We start from the raw sequence: 17854 nt of genomic DNA, 5'->3' as shown, positions 1-17854 counted from the left end.
AGTATTTTGGATTACCTTACCATTTTCGTTAACAACTGCACATTTTACAATGAGCTGTGGTTCGCTTTTTGATTTGATTTCCTTTAATGAGCATTACAGTGTTTAGTGACTTCACTTAGTAAATGAAAATTACAACAAAAAAAAAAATTATGAATAAAATGGAAAATAGATTTCTACAAGGTTAAACCAGGGAGAGTCCTGGAGCTTAGCACATTTACATATTGCTGTAAGAATTTCTTTTCTTTCAAAAAGACTGTGATTCCATAGGATTTAGGGAGACACTTATCAAATCACCTGAAACTATGGGCAGATAGTTTTATATATATAAATATATATAAATATTTAAAAAACTGACAATGTGAAAAAAAAGAGCAAACAGAGAAAGATGTGTACATTTAGATAAACGAGAACTATTTATATGACACAATTGAATATTGATTTCCCCTTTTTTCCTCCTTGTTTGTTGTTTTTTTGTTTTATTTTATAAGAAATTGCATGTGAAATCAATGATGCTTGACGAGCTCTGCTACTCACAAAGCCACCTTAGGTTTAATGCTAGAAAGCCAGCCCTAGTAATTCTTTTAGTAGAATCACTTTCACCGTTTTTGTTTTCTATTTTTTCTCTTTTCTTTTTTTTTGTACGTCTCACCTTCTGCAAAAAGAAAACATAATATCGCCAGGCGTAGTAGTGGGTACAAAAGAGCAAAAGATGCATGCATAATTTGCTGAACCTCATTAGTGAGGCGCTGTATAGAGAATTTTAATACATTTTGTAAATAAAAATGTACAGAAAGGGTTCCTGTGTCCTTGTGCGTGTGCTTTCACAACATTGTTTAAACCCGTCTGCGTTGAACAAAACACTGGGGCTGATTCAGTGGCCTGAAGGGATTATAGGAAAACATCTCAGCAGAGGTTAAACACACTGCATACTTTAACTCGAGCATGATACTGCTGGAGTATGAGCATCCCGGGCAGCCCGCTCGCTCCCTCTCCTTGCAGACAGCAACACAGAGAGCAGAGTTTTTCCCTATACCAGTTCAACATTGATCTGTGGAAGTATGTGTGCATGTTTCGGATCAATAGTTAGCACCATCTGGTTCTCTCTCTGTGTCTGCATTGCATCTACTGATTGAGGGCTCCATTGACAGCTTCATCTGGCATGTGATCTTTTTTTCGCCTTCTCTCTCCATCAGATGCTTTGCCACACAATCAATAATGTATTATTACGGCCGCAAACTGCCCGCACACAATACTGCGCACGCACACGTGTCGCATCAGTCATAATTTCATCGCGCGTTTTCAACTTTTTAAAACTATTTTTCAGGGAGGACGCGTTCATGTGGATTTACTAAAACAAATCCAGCCAAGGGAAAGGAGAGTGGGGGGTGTTAATCACGTTAACTGTCAGCTTCTTATTCCCACAGTGTAAATTCTCACATACACTGCAGAGTAAACCAGGCACAAAGCGCAGTAGATTGCCCAGTCTGTGTTATTTTACTAGTCTCTGGGTCTGTATTGTGTGGTAAAAATGAAATTCCTCCTTCCAGAGATGCAGCCTGCCACAGCTCAAATAACAAATCCAACATGGCAAAACACCAGCTTTTTTTTTTTTTTTTGATTCGTTTCTGGATGCAGACTCTATGATTCAGGATTTATTCACTGCACCAGTCCTGTGGAACAGACTTGGGCTGCATGAAATGCCACTCCACGATCCAAACAACCCATTTCTGACAAAGCATGAAAGGATATTGCTTTTTTTTTCCGTTCTTCCTTTGCTTCACTGCCTTGCCTTTTGTCATTTTTTTTTCCCTTCCCGTTTTTGTCTTTTATTCTTTGTTATGCCTGAACTGCTTCCAAATAGGAATAAGACAACGTGGGGGAGTGGTGTGCAAAGATGGCACTGCACTGCAGTAAACGATGCTCATGAGACTGTTCGCTGGAATTAGTTTATTCACCTATCAAAGGTGGGTGGGGAGGAGGCGACATAGTGGCAGCACTTGTGCTGCGAGACCAGGAGAAAAAAAAAAACAAAGGGGCAACAAGCAATTAGGACGAGTCCTTTCATTCAGAAAGTGACACGGGGAAAGGAAGTGTTAATCTAATCAAAGGACCAGGAGAGGACATTTCCTCCCACAGAGGACAACTCATCATCCCCCACTGTGGGGTAGCACACTTTCTCGAATGTGCTGAACTGTGCGACTAGAGGCTGGCTTCTCGTGATCACTGCCTCTTTGGGCCTGTGGCTGTGAGACTTAATCTGATATAACATAGGCTCTGTCACTATGTGTATGTGTGTCTGTGTGTGTGTGAGAGAGAGAATAAGAGAAAGACAGAGGGAAAACTGAAAAGGCAGAGGGAGGACGTGTCATGGGGAGGATACTTTGATTACTGTAGAATAAAAGAACTTTCTGGTTCAATAGCTCTCTCACTTTGCAGCTTACTGCAGTCTTTCGCCCTATCTCCCTCTCCCTTCAAGGACACAATGAATAAATCAGATTCCAACTCAGTTGTTCTACTTCTCCCTTTCCTCCACTTTAGCTCTTCAGCTGTCTTCAATTGCACCTGAAGAGACCTGCACTTGAAGTTCAGTTGACATTGATCAGCTTCCAAAACATGTGCCCTTATATTTAAACACGCACAAAAGAGTAACTCAAAGTCTTTGCTGCGCGCAGAGCACTTTTATCCACTGATTTTTGGCATAAGCACTTTTATCCCAAGTGCAGCTACACTCTAAGCTCTGTTCTTCGTTGTTATGCGATGTTTTAGCATTACCACATTCTCATTTGCTTTCATTAAGCTTTTTGAAGTCCATTTTAATGAATGCAGTGACAATAAAGACGCGGAGAGGTAACATGGAGATCATATATGGAGCCTCTGGGGCACTTCGGGAAAGAGATATGAAATGAATATTAGCACAGAAACATCATTTGTATTCTGCGCTTGAATAATTTACACTAACCGTGGCTCACAAGTCATTCTTTAACATCAACCGTTACATAAAGGATTTACATTTGCTTTGTTTTTGGTAGATGTGTCTCCCATTTATGCAAAATGCCCTTCCTCCAGACGGTGAATAATGCAGGTGTGACTCACAGAAACCATACAGACAGCAAGAGGAGATCCTGTTCCTGTTTGATCAAACCTGAATGGGCAAGACTCGTGATACGACTTTGAACACAGTGTAATCGCTGGCGATAGACGCGCCAGTACATGGATGTGCAGAGACAGCTGTTCTCATGGGAGTGTTGTGCATCAGGGTCCACAGTTAATAGAGAATGAATGGCGCAATATACAAGACACATACACTCGACTACCATCTTGACAGCAAAACACTTCAAAGTGAAAGGTCAGACGAGGATGGAAAAGAGACGCTCAAGCCCTCAGGAAGAGGCTTCTAATATAAAAAGGCACCTACTCCAGCAAAAGCCTTCTCTCAACTGCTGCTGCATACAAACAGCTAAAGAAAACATTTTAACTTATGTTGGCTGGATTCTCATGTGATCGGTGGCTAAGAAGAAAAAATGGAACACTTGCTTCAGGTGTCTCAATTTGACAGACAGTTGCATATCACAGAACTCTCCCGACTCTGTGGTCATAATCAAAAACTCTACCCCCCCTAACATAAAGTCTCAGATGCTTTTCTTTTTCTTTAACCTGCCATGCTGATACCCTAGGTCATAATTTTCTACATTTCTCATTTCCATCCAAAGATTTAAAAAAGGGACTTGGGGAGGATTCAGATGGTGTTGAACTCCTTGTCCAGAGCGGCTGCGTTACGTTATTGATCACTAAAGCTCCAAGGAGAGCTTGGCAGTTCTTCTACAACAAGGAACTTCACCCTAATATTAGGACTCTCTGGGTGTCTAACAAAGCCTTTGCACTTTGATTCTGAGGGACATCTGTACTTCATCTGCAGTCATATTTATTAACATATAAGTGTAAATCATGCACATGTGCGCCTACAGCTGCTGATATGAGAAACGCTGGCATATTCTTCAATTACAAAGCAAACGAGTCATTTTTACATGTTGATTTTTGCAAATAAACAAGTTAGAGCATGCTACTTGGGACATTTTTGCAGTGCTGCTATTACTATGACTTGTAACCATGGTGTAGATCTATAATAGCTGTTTCCATATGTTGGCTGTCTGGCTGCTATGCAGCCATATAGCCTGTATAACAAAGACTTAGAACATGTATCAACAGGTGATCCCTGTTTAAATTCACTTGTATGATTCTAAACAAGTAAACAGAGATGAGATCGAACAGGATCTTCACAACACAGATGAAAACCTGCAGGTGCTACAGGACAGCTGCAAGACAGCATGGGCCCATACCCCTGCAGCGTGTTTCTTAGCTTCGAGCTGAATCTGTGTTTTGATGAACTGGAGGGGAAAGCAAGTCCAGTGCAGTGTGCGTGAGCTATTGAGTGTGTTGAACTGATTTATGCCAGCTTTGATTGTTCATGTATGTAGGTTTGTACTTTCACTGAACATGTGGAGGACAGAGAAAAAGCACTGAAGGGATTTGCTGTGTTGTGATCACAAAGATCAGAAAAAAAGAAGAAGGAGGGGCCGAGGGCCTTCAGAGCTTTATTTAAAGCTCCATTAGAACTGACAAGGAGCTCAGTGTGACATCACATCTGGACATTGCACTTGTTCATTATAGCTACAGGCTGCAGGCTTTTATACAGAAATAGATTTGGCATACAGTTGAATGCAAAATCATACTTTTTCAAATATGTTGGCCTAGATGTAGTGCACACTTCAGTGTACATTTATGAAATGAAATGATCATTATTCATCAGCTGCCACAAGCTGTCTTATTTCTCGCAAACAACAAATTGCCTTTGTGTCTAGTCTTCTGAGTTGTGCTGGTCACTGGTCTTCAGCACTGGCTTCTGCAGTCTAATCTGTAATCCAAACATCATAATAGCTTTTTCTGTGATGCTATGATTAGTTCCCACACTAACAAAAGGGAATATGAGTCAGCTGTGGTCCTGCCCCCCTAGAAACCACAGAGTGGCTGATGCTGAAATTTCAGCTGCATGTTGTTGCTCAACTGCAACATTTCCTAAATCACATTATGGATTTTTACTAAACTGTGAGGAATTATAAGTCTCACGTATTCATAAATAAACAGATGATCCCATCGAAAGGTCACCACGAAATTTCTTCACTCGTACATGAGTCATATGCAGTGATATCAGACACTGATCTGGGCCATGCTTCCCAAAGGCTTCTTGAAGCTTAAATGATTGTAGCACATGGAATTACAATCACATTAAGATTATCTTAGCCTTAAAGGAACAGTTTGACATTTTGGCAGATTTTGCTTATTGGATTTTCTTGCTAAAAGTTAAAGCCCTTTTACAGAGAGAGTATTTCACAATATTTAAACAGGCGGGTGACAAATTAAAGTTTTATGTGTGTGTGTGTGTGTGTGTGTGTGTGTGTGTGTGTGTGTGTGTGTGTGTGTGTGTGTGTGTGTGTGTGTGTGTGTGCCAAGTCAAACATGCAGATCATCAAAAATGAGATATCCATATGAGATCACTAGAGGCTGAAGTTAAAGACCGCCACCAGTGCTGTTGACCAGCAGGGGGCTGGTGGAAACTACCCTACTATTGGCTGAAGACAAAGGAGAAGGAGAAAGGGAAAGCATGCTCGGACATAGTGAGAAAGAAGGAAAAGCAGGATATGTGTGAAAAAGAATATGTAGATATATATACATATATTTAAAATCTCCCTTTTCACTGAAGCTTAAGTCCTCTACCAGAGGCTTGGGAGTTTGAGGGTTTTGCATAGTATCTTTATGTTTATGTCTATTAAGACCCCCATTAGCAGCAGCAATGCAGCAGCTATTTTTCATAGGGTCGCAATTCTTACCTGTTTCTAGGACTGCACTCTTCTGGAAATAGATCTTGGATGTTGTGCCTAGAATCTGCTGGAGCCACTCTTCCAGTTTCAGCATTAGAGCTTCTAATACTCCTGTTACCACTGGGACCACTTTGGACTGTGCCTTCCACATCAGTTCCAGTTGTTTCTTCAGCCTCTGGCACTTCCCTATTTTCTCATGCTCATTCTTCCTGATGTTGCTGTCTGCTGTGACTCCTACATATATTGCAACTGTGGTCTTCTGCTCCTTTTCAACCACCACTATATTAGCTAGTGGCTGTTTGTCTGTCGGGAAATTGAAGTCTCTTGAGACCTTAGCCCTGTTGATTTCAACAAACTTGGCGGTGTCTCCCATTGGGACTTGGGGACTTCTAGTCCATATGGGGCACAGGTGTTTCTGTAAACTATTTCAGCCACTTGGTTGTGCCTCTCAGTGTATGCTGCCCCAGCTTGCATCTTACATCCTGCTACTATGTGCTGGATAGTCTCTGGGGCACAGTCTGCAACTTGGGTCCTGTTGGCTGTGGTAGACACTTGTCTCTGTGGATCTGGTGGTTGGGTCTATTCTTCTGCTTCTGTGATCAGAGCCTCTTTACTGTCTTCTAAGTCAGCCTTTTCTAGCCACCGGTCTAGTAAGATTTCTTAATGTCAGCCACTTTCTCTAGCTGTTGATGGTACATCTCAATGTGGGGGCTTAGTCGTCCACGATGGTTCCCCTTCCTGATCACTATCCGTCTTTGGCTGCCAGACTCATCCTTGGAGCAGCTCATCTTGGGGGGCATCATCCCGATATGTTCACGGATGGTCCATGTTTCATCCTAGATTTTGGCTCTGACACTCACTCCTGTATATCTGAACTTCTACCTTCTGGCAATTCTGTCTTCAGTCCGGATCATGTAAATAGTTATTCAGCCACACTTATCCAATCCAAATGTCATCTTGATGTCCTCGCTGTAGATCCTGGTGAGATGTCTCACTCACTCTTGGTGTACAGCTTGATGTCATCCATCTTCAGGAGGTGGTTGATGGTCACGCCAATCCAGAATCTATATCCATATCCACTCTTAGTAATGAGTTGTCTTAGGATGATGAAGCCTATGCAGTGTAGCAGTGGGGACAGTGGGGACCATTATCTCGGTATATTCTGCACTAAATGGTAACTTCTGTGATTGCCTTGGAGTTAGCCTCCAGGATTATCTTCCACAGTTAAACTGAGTTCTTAATAAATGTGATTAGCATACTATTAATCTTGTATAGTGCCAAGCACTCCAATAAGTGTGGAGCATTAATTCGTAGTCTTTCTTGTAGTCAATCCATGCAGTGCTTAAGTTGATCTGCTAGGTCTTAGAGTCCTGATGTACAGTTCTATCAACCCGGTGCTTGTATTCACTTATTTGGCATGATGGTAAAGAGCAATGTCTAAGTATGATCTTAAACATATCTTATACCTTTAACATTGGATGACTGATATAGTGTATGGTTGATGTTTTTTCTGTATTACTGCAGGATCTTTACCTTAAAATATAATGTGTCTTGAGGTGACTGTTGTTGTGATTTGGCAATATATAAATAAAATTAAATTGAAATGAACCTGCATTTTATCTGAAGGCTTCCAGTTCCATAGAAGTGAAAAAAACATCTTTCTGTCTGGACCTCTGTAAAGACTTTCCTGCTGATTTTTATGGACTATTTTGGGTGACATTGAATAAAAAATTAAGTGTGCTTTCTTAATCTTGGTGATATCCATCCATCCATTTTTGTCCACTGGTTTTAAAATCTAAAATTACAAGACATTAGCCAATGAGCATATAAACCCGCTTTTCTTTATCACATCAGTTTTTACTGCAACCAAGATGGTAAATTTGGAAATTGGTAATGGTAAATGGCCTGCATTTGTATAGCGCTTTTCTAGTCCCTAAGGACCCCAAAGCGCTTCACACTACATTCAGTCATTCACCCATTCACACACACATTCACGATGGCAAGCTACATTGTAGCCACAGCTGCCCTGGGGCACACTGACAGAGGCGAGGCTGCCGGACACTGGCGCCACCGGGCCCTCTGACCACCACCAACGGGCAAACATGGGGTTAGTATCTTGCCCAAGGATATTTGGCATGCAGTCAGGAGACAGCCTGGGATCGAACCACCGACCTTCTGATTAGTGGCTGACCTGCTCTGCCACCTGAGCTACAGCCACCCCCTATTCTGAATTTTGAACCCAATTCTATCTTCTAGGGTTCAAAACAGGACTAACAGGTTATATTATCGTAACTGTATACTCTCTTTGACTAAACCAATCAGTGTCCCTCACGCTCTGTGAAAGAGGGAGGTCACTTCCATCAGTACAGAAATGTTTTATTATCAGATAGATGCCATCAATGACGATCACCGTCAAGTAGGGAGGGGTATCGTTTAGGTTTTATCCGATACCGGTGCCAAACCGGTACTTTTGAAACGCTGCCGGTGCTTAAACGGTACCTGAACCGGTGCTTAAAGAATGGAGAACACAAACTTTGTCCAAAAACCTCTCATGTTTTTATTTTTAGAAGTCTCTTTTCTGCAAAATGATAACCAAGTTAGCCTTTTCTGTAGATACAACATACCTCCTTTGGTCAAAACAGGTGCTTAAACAAAGGAAAACATAAACTTTGTCCTAAAACCTCTCATGTTTAGCTGTTTTTTTTTTTGTAAAATGATAACAATGTTAGCCTTTTCTGTAGCTATAGGGCATATATGGTATCACTCTATCAAACAAGAAGACAGCCGCATGTAACTACGATGGAGTTTGCTAGTTCATTAATTTAATAATTACACACGAACAACATTAAGCTACTTACGCAGAGAAGAACGGCTGCTGCTGCCATCATCATCCGTCATCATTTCTACTACACTGGCAGGGCTAGGGGCTAGGACTCTACTCTTTGGTTTCTTGGGGGATGTTGCTAACTCCGGGTCCGATAACAGGCACCACACCCGCAGTAGATTTGCTCGGTCTTGCAGCAAGCTATCAAATACGGTGCATTTCTCGGCTTTTAAAAAAACGCTATGCGTCGCCAGGTGTTTCATCAGATTTGAGGTGTTACCTCCTTTGCACAGTATCACAGTATCACCTTAAAGCACTTGTTGCAGGCTGCTGAGTTTGCATCTTTTGCTGTGAAGTACAGCCAGACGTTAGACCACTTCGCCTTGGGCATTTTTAATCTGTAGCTCTGCTCTAAAAGAACGTATGTACCTGGGCCCACCTACTATCCTTGGAAAGGTAAAATGATTGGCTAGAATCCAAAGTGTATCACAGCTCAAGAAAAAAAAAAGCACCAATATATGCGCTGCTTTTCGGTCTGGTTACTACCATTTATGTCAGAACCGGTACCCATCCCTACCGACAAGTGGATTCAAACCATTACGGGAAAGACCCCCCACATTATGGCAGATATCTCAATTTAAGGCTCAAGCATTTGGGTTGTCCTTTAATTTTCCATTTGTTTCACTGAGGAGGAACGAAGGCTTTATTTTGAACAGCCCTTAACATTTCCCTAGGTATAGACTGGATGTTTGTATGATGCTCATTGTACTAACGGTTCGTTTTGCAACATGGAGATGCATGAACAGCCCGTCACTAATGGCCACTGAATCTGAACAGTCTCGGAGTTGACCAATGACAAATAAAGTGTGTGTCTGACTGTTATGTTATACTGTGGGATTTATGTAATGTAACAGAATGGCAACAATTGAACGCGTCACAATAATAACTAGATTCAAAGGAGTACCGTATTTTCCGGACTACAAAGCACACCTGAATATTAGCCGCACAAGCTAAAATCAGGGGAAAATCCTGTTTTGTACATACATTAGCCACACCTGACTAAAAGCCGCAGGTGTTTCAATGTTGACTTATCATATGTAAGAGAATATGCACAAAGGGAATTGTCAGGAAAGAGATGGCTGTTTGGAGACACATCACTTTTATTAATATTTTGAAAAACAAGTTATGGGTACATATTTGCATAACTTTTTAGGTATATGTACAAGTATCGGTAATTACAAGTACGAAACATGTACTGTGCTTCATAAATGAGTAACAAATGTGGTACATAACAATAACTTACAGCACACCAGAAAAATAGATTCCGCCTACCTTTTAGGCTCAGGTGCAATGACACCACCATCGTTCACCACCATCTTTTTCTTCTTCCTGCGCACTAAAGTCCTCTTTTCCAGTGTCGGAAACGAACAGGCTCAGGATGGCTTCGTCATCCACTCTCCGCTTCTCTCTTTCATTGTCACTTTCAAAACCAAAGAAATCCTCATTGTCAGTGTCAGAGTCGAACACCCTCAGAAGGGCCGTGGCAGTGTCCTCCTCTCCATCATGCAGCAGTCCAGCCGTTCGAAATCCGTTGGTGATCGTGGATGTTTTCACACTTTTCCACGCTGTCAGAATCCACTGGTGGAGTTGGGCATAACTTGCTTTTCACAAGTTTATCGCCGCACGTCATCCACGCCTCCCACTGAACGCGTAGCGCTAGTTTGTTTTTCGCGCTACTTTGTACTGCACTACGTTGCCTGGCGGACGGACATGTGACCAACATACCACTCTTGAACCCCAATCCTTCCGCCAGGCAACGTAGTGCCGTACAACAGCGGAACAAACAAAACAAATCCTCTTACGATATCACAAAAATCATGGACAATCCATAGAAAAGCCGCACCTGACTAAAAGCCGCAGGGTTCAAAGCTTGTGCAAAAAGTAGCGGCTTATAGCCCGACAATTACGGTACATTATTGTATTTGTAAGTTGGTTTCTGTGCAGTTAGGAACACGTGTTGCTAGCAAGATAGCAACTCATGGCATTCCTCTTTTAATTTTTCTTTTTTTCCCCTTTAATTTTTTTTTTTAAATATTAGTTTAATTAATTATTTAGAACTTTATACACATATTACACTCTTCTAATAATTTTCCTTATTACGGCCAGAACCCGTCTCTTAAGATACCAGCAGGCTTATTTCCAAAGCAAAAAGCTCGGTCAGTGTGTGAAAGTGCATGAATTCCCATCAATGTTTTAAAATACCAGGCTTCAACTACTCCTGCAACAAAGTCAAATGAGGTGCAGGCCAAGATGTTACTTGAATAACAAGGATGAGCAGAGTCAGAGAAGTAATTTCCTTCACTCAGCGAAGCATCAGAAGAGAAAAACAGTGTGTTTGTGTGTCTGAAAGAAAGTGTAAGAGGCAGAGAAAAAGACATGGTAATACCCTATTTGTTTGATGTTTCTATTCACAACTGACAGCAGTTACAAGATAATAGCACTGCTTTTTAAATTTGACAAGCCCTTGAGCAAATAAATAAAACGTAGCCTCTGAATAAGAGGGGGGAAAAAACACAAAACCTGCATGAGACGCACAGAGCGACTGTGCCCAGCTCATTACCGTTGGAATAAAGCGTGTGCGTACAGTACAGATGAGCGACACAGTCCACGTCTTCGAAAAGGAAGCGATGTTCCTGTCACAGTTGCGCCACTAAAACCTAATTAAAGCACAAAAGACAAAGCGTCTCGTACTAGTCGTCCAGGTAGGTAGAGAGGATGTACCTAAAAACAACTTTGAGCCATCATCAAAAGTTATATCAAAGCTCGACTGTAAATTGCTTTTCTACACTCCCTTTTAATCACGCATGCTAAGTTTCAGTAGATGAGGTGTATAGTACAAATGCTATGTGTGCATAGAAATGTCTATGCACACAGGAGCCACTAATGATTTTCCATCTGACGCATCTGAAGAAAAATGTCAATTTAAGAGAATTTCTACATATGCCGTTTTACTATACTGGCACTGCAGTCAAGGACGCCTGATATTTAAGCCTCTGCTGATTTTGGTTAATGTCGGAGAATTAATGAGGTGATGTTTTATTCTCCCCCAAGTCTCGCGCTTTCAATATTTCATAAAATCCATGAGGTCGGGGTAGCAGTGTTTGCCGGGATTTGTCCGTAATTGAACCATAGAGATGCTTCAGTCTGTACACTTCACATCACTGACATGCGAACATTACGAGGATTTTCTGTAAAATATTTACATCCCTGTGTTTATGTACTCTCTCATTTTGCACTAAGGACTGACAATATGAAAAGAAAAACAGAAAAACCCAGAATTGTTTAAAAAACGAATCTATAGCATGGGCTCAGTTACACATTGTATTCATTGGCTTGGACAGTATCATTTCCCATCATCTCCAAACTGAAATTCCAGCCAACATCATGGGGAACTTCTGGAGGGAGGCGGTGGAAACACTGCCTCGTCTACATTCAGTGCAACTGCTGTTTCAAGTGGAGTCATCAGCATATTTTTGAATTCACTGTCATTTCCTTCATTGACCATAACAGCAAATGCACTTCATCTGCTCCGCCGCTTGAAGGACGCTATACAACAGGGACCGGTTCAATAGAAATGCCGAGCCCCGCAGGAAAACCAGGTCCAATCACAGGGAGCGGACAGGCACGCCAGCCTGAGAGGGAGAGAGAGAGGGAGGGAGAGAGAGAGAGCAGTGGGAAAGATACTGTTGCCCACAAATTGCATTACTAGAATGCATAAACAAAAGAAATAGGTCCGATCAATAGATTTGCTCGAAATGTCAGGGAGCCATTTATGATTACTTAATGCAAAGTTAAGAGTGAAACTTTGCTGGTGTACTGGGTAAAATGTCTTTCACATTAAAAAGCCACTACTGCTAACCTTACACACTGTGGACTTTTCCTTAACACAAAGAATCTTTCACACTCAGAAGGTAATGAAGAGAGGAAAAACTTCAAAAGAAAGGATCCTTTAGGAAAAATGCTTTACAGTGACAAATTTATGGGATTTTTCAATTGTCTGCACATAACACCCATGTCTTATGAGGATGGCTATTTTTGAGCAATGTCCCACAGCAATAGCTCAGTTTAATAGAACAGTAACAGGATACTAGCCTAGAACAGTGTTCAATTTGATTACGCAGTTCATGGGGACTGCGGACTTTGATAAAGGATTGATTTATTTTTCAGGGAGCTTGAAATAATAATCCTCTGCTAAACCTTCATGGCCTCCGGGCTCAAACTTTTAATAACGTTAAGCGAGAGATGAGAGTAGTGCATCACTCCCGGGCCTGGTGCAGCTAGCTCTGCTCAGCCGCTCCCTACAATTGGCTCTTCCTGTAGTTGTTGGTGCCTCTGCGAGATGGACTGTTTGTTTTTGATTCTTCTATAAGTCGTCAAGGAAAGCAACCTTGGGATGTATCTTCAAAGTCATTTGTGCTCTTAAATACCTTGTGCCATGAGTCATAGCGATGCCTAGTGTTTACAAAGACAGCAGTTCTTTTGTAAAAGGCTACGGGATCTGTATGATAAATGCAGAGGTTGTTATTAAAAATCATAAAAGAACATGAAGGTTACAGGCTAGGTGAGGCTGCAACCAAATACAAAATTAAGAAAGGCTGAGATGAGGGCACAAGAGGGAGGTTGTGATATAAACAGGCTGAACTGTCTTGAACTGCCACTGGGGGCTCATAAAAACTGAATGGAGACTACTTTATGTGAATTATTTAAATCTGGTGGACAAAAACCATACACACGCTGCATTCTTAAAGAGCACGGGAGGGATGGGCATTGTCTTCATTTAGACAAGTAAACTGGAATTAGAAATTAGACGCTGACATAAAACTGAGATGGACTTTGTTTGTTTTTTTCTACGTATATGACCAACCACGCTTTTGTATACACACGCAGCTATACTATACAGCCATTTAAAACAGCAGTAAATGTTTTTGACATATTTGCTTCCTTGCCAGGAGAGAAAATTAACTCCCACTCCCGTATCTCCCTGGTAAATATGAACCAAATGCCAGAGGGTGGTTAACAAGATTACTGAAGTTCAGCGCACAACTGCAACAGGGTTTGATATGGTTGGGAAAAAAATGTGTTTTAATTACTGATGTTTAGATTGGTCTGGTGAACTGCATCTTTGAGGGTTGCTTTCATGTGGACGTAACAGACAGATATATAAACACCTAACTAAGTGTCTCCGAGACTACAATTCGACATGATGACAGATGAGCTACGCATAAAAACACAGACAGGTTCACAAATGAAAATGTATACCAGCTTTGTTTTCACTGTGGGTAAAAAAGCTCAACCTTAACGTATACGTAAAATGTTTGCTCAGTATCGGATTTTGTGGTCGAACATGTGCTTACAAACACACACACACACACACACACACAAAACTTAGTATGTAAATGCCAGTCTTCAGGGTTAGGACAAGTTTGTAAGCCCTGAAATCATGTTGAGTGCAAGAAGGTGGATTTTAATCTTGGAAGAGATTAATGGTGATTTGAAGTCTCTAAAATTAATATGAAGCGAGCAAGCTTAGCAGGAAGACTGGATACACAGGTTACAGCTGGCGTGGCTCTGTCTGGCTTTTAAAACCTATTATGTACTCCAGATAGATTTTGCTAAAACTAGCAGATGCACTAAGCAGCCTCCAGGGCTGAAAACTGAAACTGAACAGTGTCTGAAAATAGTTACAGAGGCAGGTATATACACTTACTGTCTCCAACTAATCACTTCACATAACCTCAGCCACCAAACTGGATCTCTCAGCCATGTTTTTGATGTTTGGTCCCTTTGGAGATTTTTTATTGTGTTTGTGGTTAACCACAATGGAATATCCAGCAAGTCTGTTCCCCACTGTAGGTGACGCACATGTAGTATTTTTTTTTTTAAGTCAATGACTGCAAGGCGCCCAGGTTATGTGTAAGAGTTGGTATGAAGTCTTTTTGCTGACATGTGCTTTGGTGCTGTAAATGATGGCCATACAGGTCAGGTCTTTCTTGTCTAAAGAGCATTGTTCAATCCAGTTTGTTCAGATCCAGCTGCCATGTCCTTTTTAGAGAGAAGAGGCTATCTCCTGGCATATCAGTGCTCAGTGTTTTTCTAATTTTGTCATAAGCTTTAACATTTATCATGCTAACTGAAGCCTTAAGAGTCTTAGATTTTTTTGTTGACGTTTCTCTGAGCATCACATGGTCTGATCTTGGGGTGACTTTTGTGGAACGTCCACTAACAGGCAGACTGATGGCTGTATTTAACTTTTTCCACTGAATAATCTTTGTCACAGTTGAATGATGGATTTCAACTTGTTTGGAAAAGGCATCACAACCGTTCTGAGACTGATGGGCAGCAACGGTTGCTTCTTTAGGATCATTGCTAATTCTCCTTGGCATTGTGTTAGCAGCATAGCACCATAACCAGCAAACTTACAAAACATCTCCCCTTATAGAGGTGATCACACATGCTGGTGATCAGTTAACAAAGGGCATTTGATGATCAGAACCTGGCTGCTACTTACTCTCTTAAATCTTATGGAAACAGAGGAAACAACAAGTGAAACCTTGTACTTTCTTTTTACCATGATTTTAGGTGGTCAGTGTGTGGCTACAGCTTTACATTCACTGCACAAACACATGATAGCAACTAAGCATATTCCCTAATAGTATATCTATCAAAAAATATTTTATTTTATTTTTGACATAATTTTCTTTTATGTAACTTGAACTGAAAAACTTGAAATCTATTCTTACTGGGAAGCTGCTCAAGAAAAACCACATGAGCAGTAGAAGTTACAAAGCAACATCATTTATTTATAATCATGCTGGCACCTGGTAAATGTAAGCTCAATATTAATTCTCTTCTAGCTTTCTTTTGGTCCCCAGCTCCAGAGGGAAATACCAAACCCTATAGGAACCAAATGCTCCACAGCTAGTGGCTTGTTGCTGAATAGAGCTGCCTGCTGTGGCTAAAAACAAGGCAATTAAAGTAGCAAGAGAAAGCAAAAACAGCGTCATTTTAGAAAAGACAGCGGTGGGCCAAAGCTTGATAAAAGCTCCATAAAGCCCAGGGAAGTGTTAGGTTCAGTTAATAAATCTCTATGTGCTTGTCATTATGAGCCATGCCTTTCATGCAGCCGCTGGATCCCTTGTTCATAGCAAAAGCATTGATTATAGCTGCCTTAAGGAAATTAACTCTCATGTTTTTGACAAGAAAGACTGTCACATGGAATCTTATCATTGCGATCTCAATAATGCATCAAAGTGCTAATGTTTCCATCTGACTTGTGCTATGCTAATAGATATACCAAGCCCGCAAACACGGATCGACATCGTTAGGTTGGTATCTGGCCTTACTTCCTATCATCAGAGCAAGATGTTATTATTTCACCAGCCAGCTCTCGTCTCCCACAGCTACAAGAGCTCATTACGATTGATAACTGATAGCATCGCTTAATCATGACTGGACAAAGGCCATGGCCATCCCAACAACTCCCCTGATTGAATTAATAGTATTCATTAAGCCCCAACGAGAGCCTTTACAGATGCTGCAACCTTATCCTGCTACTCCATCTTCTTGAGGATGACTGAGGTAGCATGCATGCGTAAGATAGAGCAGGAGATGAGGAAGAGAAGAGAAGAGAAGAGAAGAGAAGAGAAGAGAAGAGAAGAGAAGAGAAGAGAAGAATATTAAGTATGAGAGAGGTGTTCATTTTACCACCAGTAGACTGACACATTCCCACTGGGAGGAATGGTGCCAGTGCAGATTGTCCCAGAGCAGATTACCATCAGCTTTGCAGTGACTTGAGCATGCCCGGACTAATGGTCCTCCAATGCCACATTTCATCAAAAGACTACTGAAACATATGTGAACAACATTGCAGGGAAAGGGGGAAATCATTTCTTCCTCATTAATAAGACTAACCTGAGGCAAAATATCTGCTCAGGGACCCCAGACCTTGAGTTAGAGGACATCATTCAGCTGCTGCTTTAAAATCATACTAGTATGAACGTGCCTCCCTGTACATTATGAATCATTTACAGCCGTGCTCTAACAGCTTGCTAACATGCTGCTGTGCTTTCTCACTCTCCCCAAGCAACCCTAAACCAGTAGCTCAGGAATACACAATAATGTTGACCCCATATGTCCATGCAGGAAAGCAAAGTTATGTAGTTAAGGCAGGGTTGCACACTTTTTACCCCACAGGGAGGGCTTACCGAGTGGTTGTGCCTGACTTCACTCTTCCTATCCCGATGATGCTTTGTATCTGGTTAGGACTGAGCTTTGCAGCAAGTTCTTCGGTTGTCTGCTGCTTTGTGGTCCTAGGAAATAAGACCTTTAAAGAGTCACAGCTACTAAAATCTGTTTGAAGATTTATTTTTGTTTTTATACAGAAAATGGAATGCTAATAGTATCTCAGATATCAGCTATCTTTTATTGATCCTTGAAAGATGTAAGCTTGTGGGGGGCACACAAGCAGACAAGAACCAAGGACTCTCTTGCTCTCAGGCTACTTCTACCAACTGTAATCTTTCTTAAAAAGAAAAGCTAGGAGGGGAAATTCTTCCAATTTTCGTGGCATATTTATACAGTTATATAACAGAGTTTGGCCCTTACAGTTGTGAACTATATTTATATGTTGTCTGTCATGCATTAGAGTAGGCAGGTTATAGAAAGCGAACTGTAAAATAGTAATTTCCCTAAAGGTGAAGTGACTAAACTTTAACTTTATCATCAGCTCTCTTTAAGATATTGACTATGAAACATCATTTGCATCATTTAAAATGACTGATAAGATGCCTATGCCCTTCAAATATGGTATCTTGTAAATAGCTTATTTTGACACAGCAGGACATCTGTAGTAAGAGCTAAAATATAGTGTGATATTTAGCATCTAGTACTCACGACTAACTCTTTAGCTATTTTTTTAATAAGTGCCTGATAATAGGAGCAAATGTTGTTATTACCACAGTTATTTTAGGCATATGCTTTGAGGTTACAGGGAGGCAGTAAGTTTTGTGTATGATTGAGATGATATTGCAGACAATGGACAAAAAAAATTATTGTTACATTAAGAACATAATAATTCTGGGATCATTTTTACCTT

Source organism: Simochromis diagramma, unplaced genomic scaffold (genome assembly GCF_900408965.1).
Source record: "Simochromis diagramma unplaced genomic scaffold, fSimDia1.1 OVJJ01000685.1, whole genome shotgun sequence".
NCBI classification, from domain to species: domain Eukaryota; kingdom Metazoa; phylum Chordata; class Actinopteri; order Cichliformes; family Cichlidae; genus Simochromis; species Simochromis diagramma.
This window is presented reverse-complemented; position numbering follows the sequence as displayed.